This window comes from Onychostruthus taczanowskii, unplaced genomic scaffold (assembly GCF_017590055.1).
Source record: "Onychostruthus taczanowskii isolate IOZ18803 unplaced genomic scaffold, ASM1759005v1 scaffold31, whole genome shotgun sequence".
Classification (NCBI taxonomy): Eukaryota; Metazoa; Chordata; class Aves; order Passeriformes; family Passeridae; genus Onychostruthus; species Onychostruthus taczanowskii.
In genome coordinates, this window is record NW_024500461.1 from 7170824 (window position 1) to 7184608 (window position 13785).

Here is a 13785-nt window from a genome sequence, read left to right on the forward strand (position 1 = left end):
AAGTAACTGCAATTCTTACATTTTCAGACACTGAAACTATGGAAGACAATTAGATTTCATAGTTGGCTTATTTTTTTTTCCCTGTTAGTGGGAGGAAATAGTGGAGCAGTTTTGTAAACACTGCTAATGCTCAGTTTCTGGAGTGGCACTGGATTTGATAAAAAAAACTTATCAGAAATCCTCCAGTTTAACTCTGCAGGATTCAATAGAACTATGAGGTTGATTATGTAAAAGGTATTTGAAAGGCTGGAGAGGATGAACAGCAATGTTTACTCTCTTTCATTAAAGAAGAATCAACAGCAGGATGCAGAACTTAGTGTTTTGCAATTCAGGCTATGGTAATAAATTAGAAGATTAAATTACAGCAGTGCTTTGATTTAAAAAACAAAACAAAAAACCCACCCAAAACATACGGAAAAGTGGTACTATTGGATATTATAATTTATTTTGCCTGAAAAATATCACTTTGAGCTATAAACAGTATCATTTATGAAAGAGAAGTTGCTGAGTTGTATTTATGTTAGTGTGAAAATTTAATTTCTCTTCCAGTTTGTTTACTGGAGGCCATCACAGTTAGTACAAGCAGCTATGTGTGTGTGATAATGACTAATAGGATGGTTGTTGATGGTATTGAATGCTTTAAAGCTGTTAGTTTAAATGCTTTGGGTTTATTATTAAAAATGAGGAATTAGATTCTTAAATAGATAACATATATAACCTCAAGAAAATGAAATACAACATACTGGAGTCTTATGGAAGCTTAAGCTAAAATTGTCTGCCAACAAGTTTTTTTTAAAATCAGATTAGCTCTTAGTTGAAGTCTCTGCTCTACAATGTTTGGATTGCCAGAGACCACTGGGAATATCTCTTTCCGTTGTAATTAAGTTGAACAGAGTCATGTTTATGTTACATCTTTGAAAGCCCTGTAAGGGGCCTGTAGAGCCCCCTTTAGCAAGGGAAGTGCCTTTGAAGGCCTGTAAGAGCCCCCTTTAGCAAGGGAAGTGCTGTAGGCAAATGCAGTGGATATTGATACAAATATATGCTGTTTAATGAAGAAATCTTAGAGACCAAAGTTCAACAACTGCAGAAGTGAAATGAGAAACACTTGGGCAAGTGCACCAACCTAAAACCTACATAATTGATCATGATATGAGCACAATAACATAAAGGTTAAGAAACACAAAATCTCATAAAGCAATGTCTCTGAAGTGGCTGGAGCAGAGTGGGTAATTATTCACAGGCCTATGATCTCTCCAGCACAAACTGTTCTGTGCTGCTACTGAGGTCAGCGCTGCTTAGCCTTTTGCAGTGCTACTGCTGTAAACGCAGTTGAGAAATTGTGGTTATATTGTGAAGATGAGTGAATTTTAAGTTCAGTAAACTTTCTCCCTCATCCCTAAGAGCTAAAATGAAGTGGTGTTCTTTATGGTCCTATTTCAAATGAGGTAACTCTTCTCTTGCTCCTTAATATCCCCAGAGCTTTATTGCTATATCACAAGGGTTGTTTTCCTCTCTTAGCCCACTCTAATCTCTAATTTCTTGCGGATGATGTCACAGCATTTGATTTTTGGCTGAGATTTGAGACTTTGATATGCTGTTCAATCTCTATCTCTTTCCAAGAACTTCTAGGTGTTTAACATTGCTCTGGGTGTCCCTGGAGAGTTTTGAAGGTGGTGAGCTGCAGTGGTGGTCTCTGTGAGAAGGACCCAGAGGCTGCTCCAAGCTGTACATAGCCAGCTCCAGTGGACTCACCACAGGACACAGCAGAACCCATCAGCCACAAGTGTGGCACCTCTGTAAAACCTTTAAAAAGGGGCAAAAAATGGGGGACAGAAAAAGGAAGGGGGGAAAAGTGTGACTAACAGTAGAGGGAAACAGAGGTCAGAGAAGGAGGAGGCGGACAAAGAGGTGTTTCTTGATACCTTAGCAAATGCTGTAGCCTGAGGAGGAGCCCACATTGCAAATTTTTTCCTTAAGAACAGCAGCCTTTGGGAATAGGCTGGGCTGGAGCAAGGGAGAAGAGCAAAGAGGAAAGGGATGGTAGAGAGGAACCCTTGTGTACTGACTGTAATGCCCCTATTTCCCCTGTGCTGCTCAGGGGTTGGAGGGTGGAGGAGTGTGAGGAGTGAAATTGAGTCTGGAACAGAAAGGAGGAAGGATGTTGTTTTAATGTTTGTCTGTGTTTCCCTTGACAATAAATTGAAGGAGTTTTCATCTGTCAAATCTGTCTTGCCTGTGAAGGTAATTGGTAAGCAATACCTCTGCCTTTATCTCCACCCACAAGCTTTGTCATCCTATTTTCTCCCCCTTTCCTGCTGAAGAGGAGTGAGCAAGCAGCTAGGTGGGCATTTGGCTGTTTGATGAGGTTTCTCCAGCACTTTATGTTTGGTCTTTATGGTTTCTCCAGGACTTTATGGCGAGTCAAGATGTACATGGTGGTCTACATCCTAATGACAAGAAACTTTAGTTGTGTGTTATGCCACTGTTTTGCTGTTAGGCACAAATATTCTGTGAAGAGCAATAGGTGCAGAGAACTCGTTGATTCTTTAAAAATTACACTATGAAATAGACTTGTTGAATTTTAAATTTCATTACATTTTATTTTATCTGGAATTTTGATAGTCTGTATCTGCCCTGTCTCTTATCTGCCCTCCTTACTGGGTAGTGGCCCAGGCTGTGGGGTGAAAAAAATTAATTCTACTGTAAAGTCTCTGTGGCTTCAGTGAGCTTATGGAGGCATTAACCCTACGAGAGTCTCTTTGCATGGTTGGATCTTTGATTTTAACAAGTATTTATCCTGAATTCAGTATCAAGCCAGGAGAGACATTAGGGGAGTTTGCAACATGAAACAGATGGCTGTTTCTTTGGAGGAAGCTAGTCTGAGAATTGAAATTCAGTCTAATTAAGCAGTTGACAGGTTGAGTCTCTCATCTTTTCTGGGCAGGCTGCAGCAAAATTAAAAATGCGAATCCTGGAAATAGTTAATTAAAAGCATCATTTTGGCCATGCAAGTTTCTTCACTGAACTGAATGAGGTTTCTTCGGTGATCAGTCACCTGTGCTGAAGTGTTTCCAGGGTTTGCATTTTTTGTCTGTGAAGATCTAGACTAAGGTTCTTCAAGCTCAGGGAGTCTAATTTTTGTTGATTTTGTGATACTGAAAGCCCAAAAGTCACACTACTGAGAAATACATAAACACTTTTCTTCATCCCCACGAACTTCAACACCTTAAGTCTGTTTTTAAGTACTCAGCTATTGAGGTGCTACTCTTAACCCTAGAGAAGAACTGTTGAGATTCTTCCCTCCTACCCTTAGATCCTGGGTGTGCAGATTTTTCAAAGGCATCTTTGTTTTTATCAGGTCTTTCAGAGGCACCAGGACAGGTGAGTTATCTAGCCACTAGGTGTTTCAATTACTAGAAGTGCTTATAATACCCACCACGTTCCTCTGTATCTTCTGTACTCAGTGAAAAGTTTGAAATTGAATAAAACCTAAATAATTTCAATTGTTTTGTGGAGATCTGATTCTGAAACATACCTGAAAATGTTTTTTTGAGGCAGAATAAGTGTTGCTACACTTTTGGGCAAGGGTAGGCAGTTTGCTCATAGCTGGAAGCAGTTACAGTATAGAAGGAGGATGAAAAGCACATGAACTTGTCTTTTCTGTTCTTCTTTGCCTTTAAAAAGCCCAGGTGTATCCATTAAAATACATCTGGTTTTATCTTCCTCGTTTTGAAATCTACGAATTTAAAGTGATGACACTTGAACCTTTTGCTCCTACTTTCAGTCCTAGAAATACCTGTTGCAAAGACCATTTCTCCTTTATGTTGCAGAAAACAGAATGACAGTAGCACTTAACATTTTCCATCTACATGAGGAAACTTCAGCATTTCTCCCTCTCATATTATGGATGATTGTCATGGGTAAAGTGGAGATTGAGGTTTGCTGAATTATAAAATGCAGCTGTTTGATCTTGTATGTAGTGGATCAAAAAGAGCCATTTCTCATTATTTTGTGCTTTTCTCTCCACATTTTGGTGCAGCTGAAATGTGCTATTACTGTGAGAAGTATGGAGGAAGCCATAGGTTTTCTGTCCTCTGGCAGTATGTATAAAATAAAAATGAAGCATTAAAATTAGGATGTGGTGATATATATTCAAATCTCTGTAAAGGTTTTGTTTTGAATAAGTACATTTCAAATTGTCTCTAAGAACATAAAGACATTTTAAAATGTGGTTTCTATTTACTTGTGCTCATTTCTTTTATTAAAGGTTGTTGGTTAACATTGTAATTCATAGTTTGTTGATAAAACAATTTAGAATGTTCTGCAGTGCTTTCCACAGTTTAACAAAACAGATTTAAGACGTTGCTAAAGGACTGGTATCTGTCACTAGAGCAATGAGGTGAGAATTACTGCAAAGACATGCCTTGTCGAAGTACTCAGCTTTCTTGCTGAAGTGGTTGTATATCTGATAGAGTTCTGATGCATTTCTTCATCTCACTTTTGTTTTTATAAATGTCTCTTTCTTGGTGCTTAGTTCTTCTAAATGTAAGGTGTAGGAAATGGAACAGATGTTTGTATAACTACTTATTGAGCTCATAGAAGAAATGCGTAAAATGGTATTTTCATTGTTATAATGAAACTATAATTACATTTGCTTGTGAGGTTTGAATTAGGTTCTTAACAGGAGCATGTTCAACAGGCAAAAAAATATTAAATGGCATAAAACATCATGTGATATTCGAATAATGAAAAATGTATCACTTAGCAATGTTTGCATTATTCAGAGTTATACACATACAAGTGTCTGCTCTAATCCCTTGCCAGTATGTTGTCTTGGTAACCAGCTACCTGCACACCTGCTCAGCTTCTGCAAGTGAGGAAAAATGGATGGTTATTGGCCACAAATATATTGAAATGGAATATAAAAATCCAGCAGAATGTTAATATTTAATAAGGCTGTGCCTTGAAACTTCAGTGTTCTAGCTAGTCTGTAGCGGCAAGTTTTATACCTGAACAAAAAGAGATTTGACATCATTTGTGTTCTTTCTGTAAAGCAGGAAGAAGTCAAATTCAAATTCATACCCAAAGATCCTATAACACAAAGAAGAACGTAAGCAGTATGTATATTAAAAATAGTGGTATTCTAGTGAGAGTCTATTGTCTGTTGAGTAACTGCTTTGGAGTACGTAATAACTGCAGAGGAATTAATCCCTTTTCAAAAAACTTCCTGTTTGCCACTGAACTGAGCTATCAGTTCCATACAGGTACATGGACCTGAAAACCAGAAATGGGTGGCAGGGGACTGGGGGGAGGAGGGCAGGTAGATAAAATGCTGTTATGATTGGACCTGAAAATACCCTTTCTTTGGCTGAACTTCATTGGCAGACTTTTACCTTAACTTGAAATAATTTCTCCTGCTTGCTTTATAATTGCAACCTTCTAATGAACATGAAGAACTTAACACTGGGATTTTAAGAGCTGGTATAGAAGGCATAAAGGGCTCATATGGGCATTTTTATTTTTCAACTCCAACTTTATGAATAACTGTAGAAAAATGGGATTTTTGACTAATTAGTATTTTATAACTGTAGCTGGAAAAATCTAAAAAGGCAAAAAGCTGAGTAAAATATGTACATAAAATATAAGAATAGGTACCAAAACTTTTTTTATTTTTTGGCATAGGGGTGCCTGGTGCACAGCTGGAGCCAGAAATAAACCAGAATGGGTATGGGACTGTATGATGCATGAAGCTGTGTGCAAACTGATAGTGTCCCAGTAAGAAATGTCTTCCCAGTGCATGGACAGAGTGAGCTTGTACTTGCCTACTGCTGTAGTTGTAAACCTTTGCTGAGAGGTATCTCTCTATACAGATATATGTATAGTCAGAGATGACAAAGAAAAATTGTAATCCTAAAAAAGACAACCACTTGATGTTAACCAGATGCATATTTGGCAGGTTGTCTCCTGGGTGGGATAATGCATGTCACTCCAGCATTTCTTGTTGAGACTATTCTAGGCATCCATTGGTAGGGTGTTACCTGAATCACAAAGTGGGACCACATTGCTTTAGAGGGATTTCTCCTTGTAGTATAAGAATTGGATGTGTTTTGCTTTTTTTCTTTCTCCAGTCTTTTTTATAATGCAGGGTCTTACACACATTTGTGGTACAAAGAGTTGAACTGTGTGAGCTGGTAAGGTGGAGTTCAGCCTTTAAAAAAAAAAAAAGGCAGAAAGCTTTTATTCTAAATAACATGTAAAATATCCTGAGTTCAAAAGCTGGTTTTAATCTTTTTGTTTCTGCTTGTGTTTCAGTAGCCTTGACAGCACGCTATGTTCTGCCCACGCAGAGGAAGGATGCTTCATTGTCCTAGTGTGTAGATCCTATTGCACAAGACACATGGCAAAAACAAATGAATCACCACAGGAAAAGTTTTAAACTTAGCTATATTTACTCCTGTGCTTACTCAGAAGTTGATCTAAGATGAACTGGGCCTCTTTTTAGAATCATGTGTATGGATATGTGTGTAATTTATATACATAAAATATAAAAATGGTGTCCTCTAGATTTCTCATTAGCTGCTCTTACTATTAGCTGTTAGGTTAAGTATTAGTAAAAGTCTCTAAGGGTAAATTTGATGCTATTGTATTGGCAGTTCTGAAGGCTGGAGTTCACAACAGTTTTATATGAAATAAAATTTGCTTTTGTTTTGTAATTCTCTTATATTTTAGGAACATACTTTTCCATGCTTTTGGCATCAGCATGATAAGCTTGGACAAGTGAAAGGACAGTTGTGATTGTGTTTTACTTCATAGATTGTGTAACAAGTCCAGAGATTTTGCTAATTTAGATTTACACCTCAGGATGAAAGTGGGTTTACTTTCACAGCAATGTGAACTTGATAAATTGACAACATTTTGAAGTGGAAATTCAAATTCTGTATTACAGAAGTATGAGAAAGGATTGCTCTCTCTGTTAGACTGGTTATTTCGTTATTCCCTCTCAGCCATGTGGGAAGGGTATGTGCAACACTGAGTCTAGTTAAAATTGCATGCTCACTTGTGCTGCTCCCCTCTGCTCAGCGCTGGCGAGGCACAGCAGGAGGGTTGTGTCTAGTACTGCCTATCTCACTCCAAGAGAGTAGAGTGTGTCCAGCAAAGCATCGTGGAGAGGATCAAAGGTCTTGGAGCATCTGACATACAAAGAGAGGCTGAAAGAGCCAGGAGCATTCAGACTGGAGAAGGGAAGCTCAGGGCAATCTTATCCATGTGTGTCATGGCCCCATGGGGAAGTGAGTGAAGCCAGGCTCTTTTCAGTGTGCCCAGTGACAGGATGGGAGGCAATGGGCACTAACTTTGAAATAAGGCAAAATCTGTTTGAATAAAGTAAAGATTTATTCTTTTTGGGGTGGCTGAGCACTGGACCAGGCTGCCCAGAGGGTTTGTGACATCTCCATACTTGGGAGATACTCAAAGCCTGATTGGATGCAGCACTGAGCAACCTACTGTAGTTGGCCCTCCTTTGAGTAGGGGGTTGGACCAGATGACTTCCAGAGTTCCCTTCCAACATGAATGCTTTTGTTAAATTGATCAGAAATAAATTGCTAATTGTTTATAGGTTCTCTTTACTCTTTCATCCTGACTGATGGTGAATGCTGTTAATGTAACACTGGCATCCAGAAGTTATGTTTAAAGGCAAGAACTATGCATCAAACAAATGCTTTTTTCCAACATGTTTGGATGGTGCACTTAAATTCTAGGGTCCTTTGATTCCTAAAAGCTGAATATATACTTGCTTCATTGAGAGCTTCAGAAATTAGTCTGTCCAGCACACTGAAGTGCTCCACCGGCACACAGCTACGAACAGAGAGCACGGCAGTGTTGCACAGGTGACTTTGAGCACAGGTGTGTGTCTAACCTTGGGAAATTCTAGTTATTATCACCCGAGGACATGATAAATTCCCATCCAACAGCACTCTGCCTGTTGCTGGGTAAAGCAGGCAAGGCAGGGTTTTAGAGACTGCCAACCCCATGATAAACGCAAAGGTTTTTTTTTCCTACGTTCTGTTGAACTATTTCTGCCTGCATCTGTAATTAAAATATGAAAGCTTTTAAAATTGTCTGTTGATCATAAACTGCAGATGCCAAGGGTCAGATCAGAAGGTAAACAGTTAAATAAAAAGGGTAATTATTTAGGTCTGTATTTCAGAACCAGCCTCTGCTGTTTCATCTTGAGCCTGCAATCAGCAGCAGCTGTGAGGGAGAGGGAATATGAACATTATTATTTTAGTGTAAAAACCTAGTTCTGAATAAACCCTTTCTTGCAGGTGTGTTTCTGGGCACCAACAGAAAATCTCATTGTAAAGACTTAATACCATTTTAGTATGCAGGATTGTCATTGAGAGTGCACTCTGGAAAGGAGCAATTTGCTTTACTAAGGGTAAAGTGCTTTTCAAGCTAAAAGCAACAAAAAAAGCCCAATCAACAAAACAAAACAAAAGCCAAAACAGAAGTCATGGGTATAGTGTCTGAAATGCTGCCCAGGACAGAAAGTTTTTTCTAAGATGGATGTTAGGTGTGTATATATCAAGAGGAATGTATATTTTTACAGTGGTGATCTTTGAAGTTCCACTGTACACACAGAAACGACTGGCAGCTTCAGGTGGGCATCTTTGGCAAATTAAAATTAATTTGCTTCCCACAAGTCATCATATTGTTGGGTATTCCTCTGCAGCTTTGCTCAGATTTTAAAGAACATTGAGATTATTGGAGTGTTTTGATGGATCTCCTTCTGGACTTGTGAACAAATAAACCTCTAGAAGTAACTTAAGATGCACTTTGTTCCAGAAGAGAACTTCTGAAGTGATGCATAATGGGGGAAAGGGTGTGGGTAGATTAGATCTTTGGACTTCAGCTGTTTTTGAGACATGAGGAGGTACTAGTGATTATTCACAGGTTCTGTATGCACAGTATAGGAACAGCTTTACCTTTAAAGCAGTTGTAAACCATGCTGTAACACAGAGCCTTTCTGAAACAGTGAAGTATAAACTTCTTTTCTTAAATACATTTTAATCCATGTGATAATACTTGTATTAATCAAAACTCCAAAGATGAAATTTGGTGGCTGTGCATGGAAAATTGAGATATGGGAAGAAGTGGAACAGTCAGCATGCTGTAATTTTGGTCAGTGGTGCAGAAAGTGATGCAGGTGTGAAGATCAGGTTCAACAGAACTACCTCCATACCAATTTTCTATTGGACTAATTGATGTAAGGGAAGTAAGATTAGCCTTCAACTTTTGTGTGACGTGATATTTAAGCACGTATTTGCGTTTCTTCCTGTTACCAAGATATTAGCAAGATAGGTGATAACCACCAAATTAGAGCAATTTTCAGTGATGGCTGTATATCTGCTGATTGCTGCACTGGAGTGGCACATGCCATTAGCTGCACAGCTGTCCTCTGCTCCCTCCTGACTGAACACTCCTCTGGTGCTGGGATCTGCCACCCCACATCTGACAGTCAAGGGTGAGGCTGGTTAGATATTATTAATCTCTTAATCTTATGGATGCATTAGATGTGCTGGCCTTATTTCTTCTCCATTTCCAGTTACTTAAATTTGACATTACTGCCTGAAGGATGTTTATTTTCTTTAAGGAGAAATGCTTTTGAAAAAGAGTTGTTTTTTTTTTTTTTTAAAGATGAGGTCTTGAGTGAAAATAGCACTGCTCCTATTTTACTGCTGATTGTACTGATAAGCTTTATATATATTTTCTTTGGTCATCACTGTGGTAAATTTGTTAGGATTAAAAATGAAATTATCTGTACAATCTGTAAAAGAAAAAATGACAGTTATGAGTTTGTGTCAGTCCATGAGCAAAGTCTGAGTGAAATGTTGAAGGTGGAAAAGTTTTTAACTGCTGATTCTAGAAGGTCTTTGGTTTGATTTTGAGACCAAGCTAAACTTTGATTTTAATGCTGTATCTTGTAACCACACAGCACAGCTGAAGCCTTTATAAGTTGGTGTTATTTTACTGTAGTTATGTTCTTCCCTGCACTGCTTTTCTCTCCATGACTACTGTGGAAATGGTTGATATAAATCACTGGTCATGCAATGGAAGCAAAAATGGTACTTTCAAATGAAATTTAAATGTTTCAAAAAGGCCATTGTTTGTGGAAGCTCTACACCTTTAAGTCACTCAGTTATAAAAGTTAGTTATATTGATTCTCAATTAGCATATTTATGGGATATGCAGGGATATTAGCAGACCTTGAGAAAGCATGAAAAAATCTCTCCCCCCCTTTCAGATTAGCATATAGTTAAAATCTAATTAAGGCAGTACCCATTATACAGGGTCATAATTTACAATTTAAAACAATTGCCTGGTAAAATAACTAAATATGCATTAAAAGAAACAAAAAAACCTTAGGAATTCATGACCTTTTAAAATTGGAGTAATCAATCCAGACTTGTTTTCCACTTTAATGAATCCTGGCACCTCAAGTTTAAATGCCAAATGGTGTTTCTTTTCTCTCCTGTGGGTCTGAGGACATTTGTTGTAGAAGTTAAGCAGAATGACAGCTGGTTTTGTCTGATGGGCAGAGCTCGTGATTATTCTGTTTTTACTTTCCTCCATAAGAAGTCGCTAACAGAAATTCACTTGGCTGCAGGGTAGAGTTAATTTGTCACAGGTATTGGGCTGATGTAACAGCAGTGGAAGGCAGCAAAATAGGGAGGGTATTTTTCTGTGTGGGCTCTTTTTGACTTGCAGATGTCAAACATTTTCCAGTAAAGAAGTTCTGTCTTAATGCACTAAAATTTTAAGTAATCATGCTGTGTTTGAAAAAGCATGTTCACAGCTAAATATTAGAACAAAGAGAAAATTTGAGAGTTTTTTCCCTTATGTGTCTCTGTTGCATAGTCAAATATTTCAATGCTATTGAAAATAGTTTTGCTTATGAAACAGTGTATCATAAGATCTACTATTAATAAAGTAATATTCTGAGAGGAAATAGCAAACTTGGGGTTTTGGTCGTATCCCAGATGGAAAATCACATTTTCTTTTTCAGGGTGTAAATTATCCAGATGCTTTTCCCCTCAATTTGAGTAGTCTAATGCTATGGTCAAAATTTCCTTGTGATTTTTTGCAGTTGGCACTGCACCTTGGGAATCTCAGCATAAGGAACTAGCAAAAGGACAGATGAACAGTAAATATTACTTCAGAATGGCATATGACAAGGCAAATTAGTTTGATAGTGGCTTGCATTTATTTAGAATTCCAATTCACTATACATACCTCAATTAGGAAAGAAAATCTTTCTTTTCAAGAAGTATCTCAAAGAGCAAGATGTTTAGAAAGTAATCCTGGCACCAGGGTAACCTTTACCAGTTTTGGTAGCACATTAAATATTTCCCTAAGTTTGCTTTTATTTTTTGCTTCTTATAATCTGTGTTCTTGATGGTAATTCTGTAATACACAACTAGAAGCTGGCATGCCTTCCCACAGCTTGATATAAATCTCCTCTGATACAAAATGAGTTGAGCTGCAGTGAACTTAAATGCTAATGCTGAAGACAGCAGGCAACCTGCTGTTTAGTATCAGAAAGTTTTAACTTTGGCTTACTCCCACATCTTCCTTATTCCAGTATGAGTTAAAATGGCACCTTACCATGTCTGTTGACAAAAAGCTGTCCTTATTTGCAAACAAAGTAGTTGTATGATCAAAACACTCACTAATAATGAGCATTGCACAAAGTTGTACACACCACAGTGCAGGCTTCAATCAGCTAATGAATAATCCCAGTCCTACTTAAAGATATAAAAATTATCAAATAGGTTTGACTGTATGGGCATAACGTTCTGTCTTTAGAAGAAACAGTATTTTTCTCAGCCTCATAACCTGTATACTGTCAGAATGTATTCGATCTATAGTACTGCATATTTTATGACATAATTATTTTCTGCAATACATACTATTCATTAATTACCTTTAATTTTAAAATAAGGGCCTTGCAATGATAAGGTATCACAATTTCCTTCCTTTCTCCACTATATAAACTTTCATGTAACAAACTGAACGAACTAAATAACAAGGAGTCTTCATTTAAGTCTTTCATAGGCTTAAATGTTCTAAGTTGTTCTCCTTTACATCTAATCAGGAGAAGAAAATTTTTATGTCTACCTTTTTTGCTACAAATCTGATCCTGCTAAATAGTTCTGCTTCTTAAACTTTGCAGGATGTAGATGATTTGCTATATGTGGGAGGATTCATGAGAAATGTTTCTTAGTTGGGGCAGGTGTAGTTTATCATAGTGGGCTGCCTTGTGTCCCTTCCACCTATGGAATGGGGGCATGTAATCCTGATCTGTCTCCACAGTATCTGAAAGAAAGTGCTGAAATCAGGCACTGCGTCTGGTGAATGTCAGACCTTGTAATGGGGAAGATGAAGGGCTAAAGAAACATGAAACTCTGTCTCATAGCCAGTGGGGTGTTTTGCAGCTCTTGGTTGGAAGCTGTCATTTCTTGGTTTACTGCACAAAGCAGGTATAGATTGACACTAAAAAATATTGCCTGCTTGCTTGCCCTTGGTATTACTTTGTTTTCTTTATCACTTGAGGTTCTAATTCTTCTGTAAGACTGAAGTAATGAGGTCTTAAGTCTTCCATCCCCTTTTTCCCACAGCAATTTTTCATCCTCTATTTCTAAATCCCATTGTTTAGAGCCTATGAATTTATGTGGGGTTATGTGTTGGGCAGAGCCCATCATGTGATGATCATGTGATTGAAGGGAACGTGCTCAAATCTGACCCTGAGCAGGATGAAGAAGATCCATCTCTTGTGAGAAGGAGGTTCTTTAAATGCATTGGGAATTCTGTGGTGTGCTTCTTAGTTCATTTAGAAGAGTTACTTATAGCCCTGGGCTAAGCTAGTTGCAAGGCTGATTTATTTATATTTCTGTTATTCATCTGATAGGGCACTAATTTTATATTAAAATTAAATCCTTGGTTTACATCGGGAGATTGAGAAATGAAAAGTTTTGAAAGTATAATGAGACTCTCCTACTCTGTTATTTTTTTCCTAGTTTTTTTGTTTTTTTTTTTTTTTTTTTTTTTTTTTTTTTTTTTTTTTTGTTTTGGTTTTTTTTTTTTGGATATTACATTAGTGAGCTGTATTGAGTGCTAATTTTTTTCAGTTTTTTTGATTATTGTTCAGGTTGTATTTCTCTGAAGGTGGTCCTACATCCTATATAGCTGTAATTTTAGCTAAGGTTTTCTGACCTGTTGGTATTTGCCTCCTAGCAAAAGTCTCACCTTGGGAAAAGAAGGCTTCTCCACTTGATTCTGATTTTAATCACAGAATCTCAGAGTAAACTAAGTTGGGAGGGACCCACAAGGATCATCTAGTCTAATTCTTGGCCCTGCACAGGACCGTCTCCAAGAGCCATGTCATGTGGCTAAGAGTAGCTGCTATTCTGAAATATTACAGAAAGGGTAAGAGAGTTTCTTAGTCAAAGTCTCAGTAAAGCATCCTGTTCTGTGATTGACAATGTCTTGCAAATAAGAAGGAAAAGTGTTTGTGTCCTTTCATGTTGCATAAATTAGTGTGTTGCTATAATTTTTTGAAACCAATATGTGTTTTATGGTCGAAATTTTAAATGTTTTGATGTGCTATACATATGGACAGTGTCCCAGGGTATTGGCATCATAGTTTAAACAAATTATGGTAGTTACTGTGGTTTAATAAATTGTTTTGAGCAAATTGGTTTGTTTGGACTTTGTAGACCTGCTTTC